Source organism: Engystomops pustulosus, chromosome 10, assembly GCF_040894005.1.
Source record: "Engystomops pustulosus chromosome 10, aEngPut4.maternal, whole genome shotgun sequence".
NCBI lineage: Eukaryota > Metazoa > Chordata > Amphibia > Anura > Leptodactylidae > Engystomops > Engystomops pustulosus.
The window spans coordinates 47974130-47985716 of NC_092420.1; the positions used below are offsets into that span (position 1 = coordinate 47974130).

General features: G+C 42.8%; 1 protein-coding gene across 1 annotated transcript in view; it reads right to left on the minus strand.

Annotated features, from left to right (window-relative positions):
- Window positions 1–10601, minus strand: part of COLGALT2 (collagen beta(1-O)galactosyltransferase 2) — a 118884-nt gene extending 108283 nt beyond the window's left edge. The window contains exons 1-2 of the mRNA XM_072127117.1: window positions 10535–10601; window positions 5979–6042 (exon numbers count right to left, since the gene is read on the minus strand). The gene's annotated coding sequence lies outside the window, so the exon portion shown is untranslated. The remainder of the gene's footprint in view (window positions 1–5978; window positions 6043–10534) is intronic.
- Between the last annotated feature and the right edge of the window lie 986 nt (window positions 10602–11587).

Here is an 11587-nt window from a genome sequence, read left to right on the forward strand (position 1 = left end):
TCTTATTTTTGTAGGATGTTATGGGGCTTTGAAAGTTAGGTGCGATTTTTCACATTTTCATAAAAAACGCTAAATCCTGCTACTGAGGGACCTGCTCAGGTTTCAAATCACTTTGAGAGGCCTAAATAAAAGTAAAACCCCATAAATTACCCCATTTTAGAAACTACACCCCTCAATGTATGTAAAACAACTTTTATGAAGTTTGTTAACCTTTTAATTGTTTTACAGGGGTTAAAACAAAATTGCATACAATTTTGAAAGTACTGTATATACTCGTGTATAAGCCGAGTTTTATAGCACAAAAAATTTGGTGGTGAAAAACGTCCCCTCGGCTTATACACGAGTCTATTACAAAAAAAATTACCCACTTAAAAAAAATAAACTTAAATACTCACCCTCCAATGTCGGCGCGGCTTACCGATGTCCCCGATGTCAGCGTGTTCCGTCTTCTTTCTTTTCCACGGCTCTTCTTCTTTCTTCCGGCATGGACGCGGTCATGTTTTCTTCGTGGCCACGCATACTATGATGTCAGCAGCGGCCGCATCATAGTATGCGCATGCTATGCCGGAAGAAAGAAGAGAGAAGAGGAGCCGCGGAGAAGAAACAAGACGGGACGCGCTGACATCGGGGACATCGGTAAGCCGCGCCGACATCGGGGAGCCGCGCTGATATCGGAGGGTGAGTATTTAAGTTTATTTTTTTAAGGGCCGTGGGGGCAGGATGCTGTATACTACTAGGGGCTTCTGTATACTACTAGGGGCTTGCTGTATACTACTAGGGGCTTGCTGTATACTACTAGGGGCTTGCTGTATTCCCACCCTCGGCTTATACTCCAGTCAGTAGTTTTTCTCAGTTTTTGGTGGTAAAATTAGGGGTCTCGGCTTATACTCGAGTATATACAGTACATTTTTTTGGGCTAAATTCATGTGTTTTTCAAAAAATGTACAAGTTCTCAGTGGATAAAATACCAAAACGCTCCACAAAATGTGATACCCAATCCCTCCCACGTATAACAATCCTCTATATGTGAAGGCAACCTACTGTATGGGCACATGCAAGGGCATCGAAGGGAAGCTGCGCCATTCAGAGAAGATTATGCATTGTCAATTTTTATTGGCTATACAATCTTTATTTTTTTGGCAATTTGGAAATATAAGGGCCTATTTTTTGCGACATGAGATGCACTTTACAAATACTTCATTTTAGTGGTTCATTAGCTTATTGATGAGATTTGAATGTATGGGTGAAAAGAAAATTGTCAATTTTGGTTTCCTTTCTTTTTGTATATTTTGGGGGTCGTACACCGTTTACTAAAAATACTATATTATCTTTATTCTATAGGTCACTACGGTGATACCTCATTTATATAGTTTTTCATTTATTTTTACAATTTTACTGGAAAAAACACTAATGTAGAGGAAATCTCATTTGTTTTTGCATCGCCATCTTTTTGGAGACGTAAGTTTAATAATTTTTTGTTGACAGAGCTAGTTTAGGGCTTACTTTTTACATGTTGAGTTGTCCTTTCATTTGGTACCATTTTGGCGCACAACTTTTTTTGATCACTTTTTAGAACATTTTTGTGAAGAGATTTTATGAAAAATTTACATTTTTGGCGAGTTTTTCGGGTTTTGTTTTTACGGTGTTCACCGAGCGGGCCCAATAATGTTTCTGAGTTATTGTACGGATTGTTACGGACGCGGAAATACCAAATATGTGTGGTTTTTTGGCGATTTTGTGTTTTTTTCACTTTATTGCATGTGTATAGGGAATAAAGCAATAAATCAATAAAAATGCCAATAAGCCCCATAACATATAAAGAGATATAACACAAAAAAAGTCTTAATCAAAAAAGTAAATGATTATTGAACCCCCTCGATAAACGCCATTAAAAAAAAAAACTGCCAAAAATTATGAAGTTTACCTATTTGATCCCACAAAAAATGCTATAAAAAGTGATAAAAAAAAACATATGTACTCCAGAATGATACTGGTGCAAAGAACAACATTGCCCACAAAAAACAAGCCATCAACCAGCTCCATAGCCAAAAAAGTAACAATGTTATGCCACTCGGAACACGGCAATGCAAAAATGATAGATTTTTCCCCACATTACGGTTTTATTTGGCAAATTTAGTAAAACGTAAGAAAAAATATTCATAGAATAAAGATAACATGATTATTAGGCTTTAAGGTGAACACCAAAAAAAAAAAAAATTGGAAAGAATCCAGTACAGAATTGATGCTTTTCTACTCCTGCCCTCAAAAAAAAAAGTTCCTAAATTTTCAACAATAGGTGATACCAACCCCAAAATGGTAACACTGGCGGTTGCAGGGCGCTCCTTCCCTTCTGAGACTCGAATCCAGTACAGAATTGATGCTTTTCTACTCCTCCCCTAAGTTTTCAACAATAGGAGACATCAACCCCAAAATAGTAACACAGGAAAAAGTATCTCATCCCGCAAAAAATATGGCCTCACATGGCCCCAATAACGGAAAAACTAAAATTTTATAGCCTACAAAAGGGGCCGATGAAGCTGCAGGTTCCTCCATACCTTCTGCGCCTCGCTGTGCGCCCATAAAACAAGTAACGACCACATTTGGAGGTCTCTGTACTCGGAAGAAATTGCATAACAATTTTTTAGAAGGGTTTTCTCTTTTTATCTTTTGGAAATGTGTGAATTTTAGGGCTAAATGTATAACCGACAAAATTTGACCATTCTAAATTCAATTACTATGAAGATCTCAAGGGGTTAACAATCTTCCTAAAAGCTGTTTCTGATAGTTTTAGGGGTGCAGATTCGAAAATGGGTTGATTATATAGGGGGTTTGTTATATAAAATATGTAAAATTTCATACAAAACAGTATTTTTCCCCAAAATATTCAATTCTGAAAAAACTGAAAATCGATATTTGATTTTTTAGGCCGCGTGACATCAAAATAAATTATGCAGACATTTCAAAAATTATGAAAATGTAAACTAGACATATGGGAAATGTTATTTAGGTGGATAACCTTATCTGCTTGAAGACGCAATCATTTCAAAAATAGTAAATTTTTCAAAAAAATCATAATTTTTTCTTTTATTTGTAAATAAATGCAAAACTTATCAGCCAACATTTACCACTAAAATGAAGTACAACATGTGGGGGAAAACAATCTCAAAATCGTTTTGATAAGTAACAGTGTTCAAAAGTTATAACCATAAACTGGCCCACTCGGGTCCCTGGATCAATTGTACCAGTGTCGTTTTAAGACATTGGTACAAATGATCCCCTTCTGGCTTGTGTTGTTTTTTGCCTCTATGCTGCGCTCGTTGGGAGTGCAGCATAGAAGCAGAATCCAAAACTCACCTGTCCTTGTTCCCCCAAAGCGGCGCTCCCCAATGTATGCAACGGCTCTGAAGCCGGCGCACATGATGACGTCATTGGATCACGTGTGGCGGCTTCAGAGCCGACGCGTACAACAGCACATGCCGAAGAAAAATGGCAGCTGTTCCTGCGCTGCTTCAGGGAACAAGTAAAGGTGAGTTTTTTTCTTTCTAGGAGGGAGGGAGGCAGTGTAGCTGCAGGGGGGGGGGGGGCTACAGTATTGCTGGAGGGGGAGGGGGGCAGTGTAGCGGGAGGGGAGATACAGTGTGTCTACAGGGGGAAGGGGTCAGTGTGGCTACGCGGGGTAGGGGCGGCAGTGTGTCTACTGGAGGGTGGCCCATGAAGGGTCACACTGAGGCTCTATCGCCCTGCGTCCTTAAAGGGGTATTCTCGTCTGGGCATTCACTTTCAGTTTCATTTATCTGCCATGTATATACATTTTTTCAATTTGATGTTATTAAAAACAATTTACCCATGTGAAGATAATTTCTCATAAATGTAGTCATATGGTCCCTTAGAAACAAGATCAGCTTCCTCGGATACGGCCACCTCTGTTGGAGGGATTGTACAAAGACACAAAGGGTTTTTGTATATGAAATGTCTGGGACATTCTACATGTCCCACAGCCGTCCTGTGGTAATGAACACTGAAGCCAGGTGGTCAGGCAGGGCTCAATACACATGTCTGGCCACCGCTGCCAAAATGTGAGGTGGTCGTATCCGAGGAAGCCATCTAATTTCTAAGGGACAACATGGCTACATTCATGATAAATTATCTTCACACAGGAACATTTTTTTAATAACATCCAATTGAAGAAATGTTTAAATATGGCAAATGAATTACATTAAATGTAAATGCCCAGATGGGAATACCCCTTTAAGGGGTTAAAGGGGTTGTCCGAGACTTTTCAAAAACTTCTATGTGGCCAGTAGGGGGCTGCTTAAAAAAAACCCCTAAATTTACCAACACCTCCCGGCCGTCCTGGATCCAGCAGGAGGTATGGCCTGGGACATCTACTCTATTGTTATGTTGATCTCCTCTATCCACCGTCTCACTATGAATACATTGCCCCTTTCTCTAGACCGAAATTGTGTAGAACAGGCACTACCAAGGTATACGAATGTATGTAAGCCAACGCACCCCGATAGCTATACAATCCAAACAAAACAAGAAAAAGGTACACAATGCGTACACAAGGCTAGACAGAAATAACAAAAAATGTTTATTGGATAAGTAACAATTTTAAACACAATCAAGACGGGACAACAATAAATATAAAAACACTTAAAAAGTACACCAGAGGGGTGTACAAAGCTGCCAAGGGCCAAGTTGCCCTAGAAACCCCCTACTACAGTCTGCCAAGAGTAGAACTACAGTAACCATAAGGACCAGAATATAAATAACCATATAGAGCCAAAGTGCAAAAAATTATGCATGAAAAGTGCAATTGACCAATGTAACAAAGCTCTGATGCATTGATCCCTACATGCCCAACATATACAATACCATGTTGTCGTAGAATGAGACAATAAAGCAAGGCAGGCAAGTGTAGGCAGAGAGAGGGGGGAGTAGGCATTGCCCCTTTCTCCTCGCATTTATTACCGTCCACACCCTCCTCCACTAAGCCAACCCCCTGTACATATGTCGAAGTCAGTGCAGTCAGGCAGACTCCGCCCAGTACACCTTTATGCTCACCATTTCCGGGAGTGTCATGTGACTGGTTTCTGTCATGTGACTGTGCTACATGCTAGCAGGTTATGAAGTAGTACAGAGCAGGAATTACTCCAGCAGCCATTGTAAGCCTGCTCACGTGCCTGCACACTCTACAGCTATTGTGCCTCTCAGTCTGAGACCTGATTCTGTGCTGCCCTTGGGCTTGTCACCATTTGTAGTCTGTGATGGCTGAACCCCCTCCCCCTTGTCCATTTATATACATGCCTATATACCTGGTACCCTGTATACCCTGTACAACTCCTTGCTGCCTACTGTGTCTCTGCATGTATCACATTGTGCCTCCTACTGCTTCAGTCTATCTTCATATCACTGTCAGTATACTGTATACACATCATAGTCTGGACCTAGACTTAGGCCCCATGCACATGAACGAGTAGAGAACGTATTGCATTCCAATGGGCAATACGGCCTTCTATGTACATGGCCATATTTCACCGTACTGTACCATGCCGTATAAAAATATAGAGTATGTCCTATTTTTCACGGTTTAGGTTGATATTATGCTATGTTTGAGGGTGGGACAATGGTGCGTGGTTTAAGAAAATGGGAGGGACTTTTCCCTCTTTCTCTAGCCCAAAAGTTGGGAGGTATGTTCTATCTGGCCCGTGCCCCTGTTTGTTTACAGGACACAGAAGTTGTGCTGAGTTTAGCTTCCAGCGCTGTATCATGTGCGGAGATATAGGGACAGGTGGGCATGGCTGGCCAATTAGCATGAAGCTAAACTCAGCACCGTAAGACAATGCATCGGGAAGTAAGTTTTTTTTTTTTTTTTAATCAGCCCCCTTCCGGGCACATAGAAGTTTTTGAAAATTCTCTGAGAACCCCTTTAAAGGAAAAATCAACCACTCAAACCCCACCCCAGAAACACTTACCTCCGCTCCTCTTCAACTTGATCCCGGCATTGTAAGTCGCTAGTTCTTGACACGCCGGGATCCCCTAGAAAATAAAGTTATAATTATCAGTACGGAGCGTGGGGACAAGATGTCCGACTTTCCCGACTGCTAATTATGCATCTCTCCGCACCTTCTGGGAGAGGGAGGTGAGGTCATGCAATAGGCTAAAATTCATGATTCGCACATGACATCACCTCCCTTTCACACAATCAAGATGAAGAAGAGCGGAAGTGAGCATTTCTTTTTTTTTTTTTGAGTGGTTGATTTCCTTGAGGGTGCAGCCACACGTTCAGTTTTTCATATACATTTTTTTTAACCCAAATGCAGGTGTGAATCATAATGTGCGAGGACTTGTCATTAAAGGAAATCTACCATTTGATTTGATGCATTATGAACTAAACATACCCTGAGAATGCTGTAGCTACACTGATGCAGGATCATATCTTGGTTAATCCCTGTGCTAAGTGGTTTTGCTGATAAAACAGATATAACATTATGATAATGAAGCTCTGTGGCTTCTATATCTGCTCTGCTGCTTGCTTTCCTGCTTCTCATAGCAAAGAGTTTCTCTCTGATTGCATCATCATCTCCTGCAGTTTTCTTCCTGCCAGACAGAATAATCAATTGCTGCACCATCCCCCAGCTGCTGTGTATGAGTGATCTAGCTCAGGTTGATTAGTGCTTGACTAATCATGCTTTACTTAGCAGCCATAATGTGTAACCCAGTTTGTCCCAGCTTTCCCAAGGTCCTGAATGGTATAATTGTTATCAGCAAAACCACTCAGCTCAGGGATTAACCAAGATATGATCAGTGTAGTAGCTGCAGCATTCTCAAGGTATGTTTGGTTCATAATGCATCAAATCAAATGGTAGGTTTCCTTTAAGAAGTGCTGCTCCTCCTCTATTTTCACTCCACTACTGGTTTGGGCATCAAAAACAGCATCTGAAAACCTGGACGTGTGGATGCACCCTTAAATATAATCTTGGACAAACACAGCTCTGCTGCACTCATCAAGGTTCACTACACACTGCCCTACTGTACACACATTACTCATCATCTAGGTACTGCACATTTCATCTATGTGCATTCTACACACAGCTCTGCTGAACACTTCATCTATGTGCTACACACTGCCCTGCTGTACACACATTACTCATCATCTAGATACTAACAACATACACAGCTCTGCTGTACACTTCATCTATGTGCTACACACTGCTCTGCTGTACACACATTACTCATCATCTAGGTACTAACAACATACACAGCTCTGCTGTACACTTCATCTATGTGCATTATACACACTGCTCTGCTGTACACACATTACTCATCATCTAGATACTAACAACATACACAGCTCTGCTGTACACTTCATCTATGTGCTACACACTGCTCTGCTGTACACACATTACTCATCATCTAGATACTAACAACATACACAGCTCTGCTGAACACTTCATCTATGTGCTACACACTGCCCTGCTGTACACACATTACTCATCATCTAGATACTAACAACATACACAGCTCTGCTGTACACTTCATCTATGTGCTACACACTGCTCTGCTGTACACACATTACTCATCATCTAGGTACTAACAACATACACAGCTCTGCTGTACACTTCATCTGTGTGCTACACCAGTGATGGGCAACCTTTTGAGCTTGGTGTGTCAAAATTTGCCAAAAAACCGAGCATAACTCGGGTGGTGTGTCACCTTGACAAAAAACATATTTTTGTGATATTTATAGTTTAAATAACAAATATGTATACTATTTAACTTCTAGGGTACTTTAACCGTGGATTGTCTGATTGATCCTACCATGTACTGCCATACAATCAGACAGGTGTGAAATTGCTTAGTAACCTGCAAACTTTCAGTCATGAAAATTCACAGGTTATAGCGAGGGCGCAGGTGCCGCTGTCTGCATCTCCCTTATGCCCTCTTGGCATGGAGAAGGTGTGCGGAGCAAAATAAATCGCAATGTCTGGCAATTTGCAAGGCGTTGCGATTATTTCAGGGCTTGTACGTCACAAAACTGACACACAAGCCCTGATGACTGTCTATCATACAGTCACTGACCTTACTCACTGTATGATGGGAGTGGTTGTCCTCCCTCATCCCTGCTCTGGAGCTGGTCAGTGTAGAGGTGGCAGCTGCTGGGACATCACACAAGGCAGCAGCGATGTGGCCTCTGACTGTGTTGCCATCCTTCCCCCACCAAAACTATCAGGAGCTGCAGAGGAGCCTCCTGGGTGTATGGCTGGGTCACCTATCCTGCTGTGCCCTGTGCTGATACCTGTGCTGACTGGAGACACTAGGCACAGCTCACACATGAGGAGGGGCCCGCCCGGGGGAGGAGGAGGGGGGAGTGCTGGAAGCTCAGTGCAATCTCTCAGCCTCCCGGCTACTGCACCTGATCATGTAGGATGAAACTTAACTCTCAGGCAGCGGCGTGTCAGTGAAAATGGCTACGTGTGTCAGCACTGACACGCGTGTCATAGGTTAGCCATCACTGTGCTACACACTGCTCTGCTGTACACACATTACTCATCATCTAGGTATTTCATCTATGTGCATTCTACACACAGCTCTGCTGAACACTTCATCTATGTGCCACACATTACTCTGCTGCACACACATTACTCATCATCTAGGTACTAACAACATACACAGCTCTGCTGTACACTTCATCTATGTGCTACACACTGCTCTGCTGTACACACATTACTCATCATCTAGGTACTAACAACATACACAGCTCTGCTGTACACTTCATCTATGCGACTATACACACTGCTCTGCTGCACTCTGCTGAGGTGGCACTCAGAGCCCTTTCTGTGAGCACCCGGGACGTCACCCCAACACAGGGTTTGCCAGCTAGGACTCAAGGCTTTCTCCTGTGATCCAAGACAACCCAGGATGTGCCATGCTCAGCGCTATTTTAAAGCGACATTGTTGGCTGCCAGGACTATAGGAGGAGCGAGAAGGTGTGGATAGAGATGGATTGTCATTGGAGCTCCTGCTCTGGGTCCCCTGATTCTTCCTCTTCAGGGGACCCTGGAGGGAAGCTACAATCCAAATTTCTCCATCATCTTTCTATTGTATTGGTGATCTCAGGACCCCAATACGATTAAAACCTGTGATACAGCAGGGATCAATAAGTTACCGCTTAAAGGAAACCTACCACTTGTAGTGGCAGGTTTCCGATGGCAATACCGAGCACCAGCTCAGGGTGAGCTGGTGCCGGAGCTTATTTTAGTTAGTGTTTTAAACCGCGGTATCGCGGTTTAAAACACTTTTTAAACTTTATAGCCGGCGCAGGCAGGTACGCGCTCGGCGCTTACCGTGCGCGCGGCTACATAGGAAGTGAATGAGAGCCGCGTGCACGGTAAGCGCCGAGCGCGTACCTCCATGCGCCGGCTATAAAGTTTAAAAAGTGTTTTAAACCGCGATACCGCGGTTTAAAACACTAACTAAAATAAGCTCCGGCACCAGCTCACCCTGAGCTGGTGCTCGGTATTGCCATCGGAAACCTGCCACTACAAGTGGTAGGTTTCCTTTAAATTGTCATGTTGGCACTTTGCGACATACAAGTGGGTTTGGTTGTAGCTTGGGCACTCTGTCTCCAAAAGGTTCGCCATCACTGATCTAGGTACTAACAACATATACAGCTCTGCTGTACACTTCATCTATGTGCATTATATACACTGCCTGCTGTACACACATTACTCATCATCTAGGTACTAACAACATACACAGCTCTACTGAACACTTCATCTATGTGCTACACACTGCTCTGCTGTACACACATTACTCATCATCTAGGTACTAACAACATACACAGCTCTGCTGTACACTTCATCTATGTGCATTATACACACATTACTCATCATCTAGGTACTAACAACATACACAGCTCTACTGCACACTTCATTTATGTGCTACACTCTGCTCTGCTGTACACACATTACTCATCATCTAGGTGCTAACAACATACACAGCTCTGCTGTACACTTCATCTATGTGCATTATACACACATTACTCATCATCTAGGTACTAACAACATTCACAGCTCTACTGCACACTTCATTTATGTGCTACACTCTGCTCTGCTGTACACACATTACTCATCATCTAGGTCAGTGGTTCTCAACCTTTCTATTGCTGTGACCCCGCAATACAGTTCCTCATGCTGTGGTGACCCCAAACCATGCAACTTGCAGTAAAAACACAGTAAAATTGCAGCTCCGATGGCTTTAGGCGACCCCCGGTTTTGGTCGTTCGACCCCCGCTGGGGTCCCGACCCACAGGTTGAGAACCACTGATCTAGGTGCTAACAACATACACAGCTCTGCTGTACACTTCATCTATGTGCATCATACACACTGCTCTGCTGTACACACATAACTCATCATCTAGGTCAGTGATGGCGAACCTTTTAGAGACCGAGTGCCCAAGCTACAACCAAAATCCACTTATATACTGTGAAGTGCCAACATGACATTTTAAGCAGTAATTTATTGTTACCTGTTCTTTCACATTTTTCAATCGTATCAGCCCCTGAGGCCACCAATACAGTTGAAAGAAGGAGGGCAAATTCACACTCTCATTGTAGCTTCTCTCCAGGGTCCCTCTGTACAGGAAGAATGGTTGGTCCAGCAGGAGAACATCCAAAGATAATGCAGCCCTGTCCACACCTTCTTACTTTCCCTGCAGTTCCAAACAGCCAATAAATTGTCGCTTTAAAACGGTGCTGAGAGCAGCATCTCTTAAGTTGGCTGGGACTGCAGGAAAATTTGGTGGATTTGTTCCTGTGAACTCTGCCCTGGGATGATAACCTGAGTGCCCACAGAAATGGCTCTGAGTGCCACCTCTGGTACCCGTGCCATAGGTTCGCCACCACTGATCTAGGTGCTAACAATGTACACAGCCCTGCTGTACACTTCATCTGTGTGCATTATACACACATTACTCATCATCTAGGTACTAACAACATACACAACCCTGCTGTACACTTCATCTATGTGCATCATACACACTGCTCTGCTGTACACACATAACTCATCATCTAGGTACTAACAACATACACAGCTCTGCTGTACACTTCATCTATGTGCTACACACTGCTCTGCTGCACACACATTACTCATCATCTAGATACTAACAACATACACAGCTCTGCTGTACACTTCATCTATGTGCTACACACTGCTCTGCTGTACACACATTACTCATCATCTAGGTACTAACAACATACACAGCTCTGCTGTACACTTCATCTATGTGCTACACACTGCTCTGCTGCACACACATTACTCATCATCTAGGTACTAACAACATACACAGCTCTGCTGTACACTTCATCTATGTGCTACACACTGCTCTGCTGCACACACATTACTCATCATCTAGATACTAACAACATACACAGCTCTGCTGTACACTTCATCTATGTGCTACACACTGCCCTGCTGTACACACATTACTCATCATCTAGATACTAACAACATACACAGCTCTGCTGTACACTTCATCTATGTGCATTATACACACATTACTCATCATCTAGGTACTAACAAC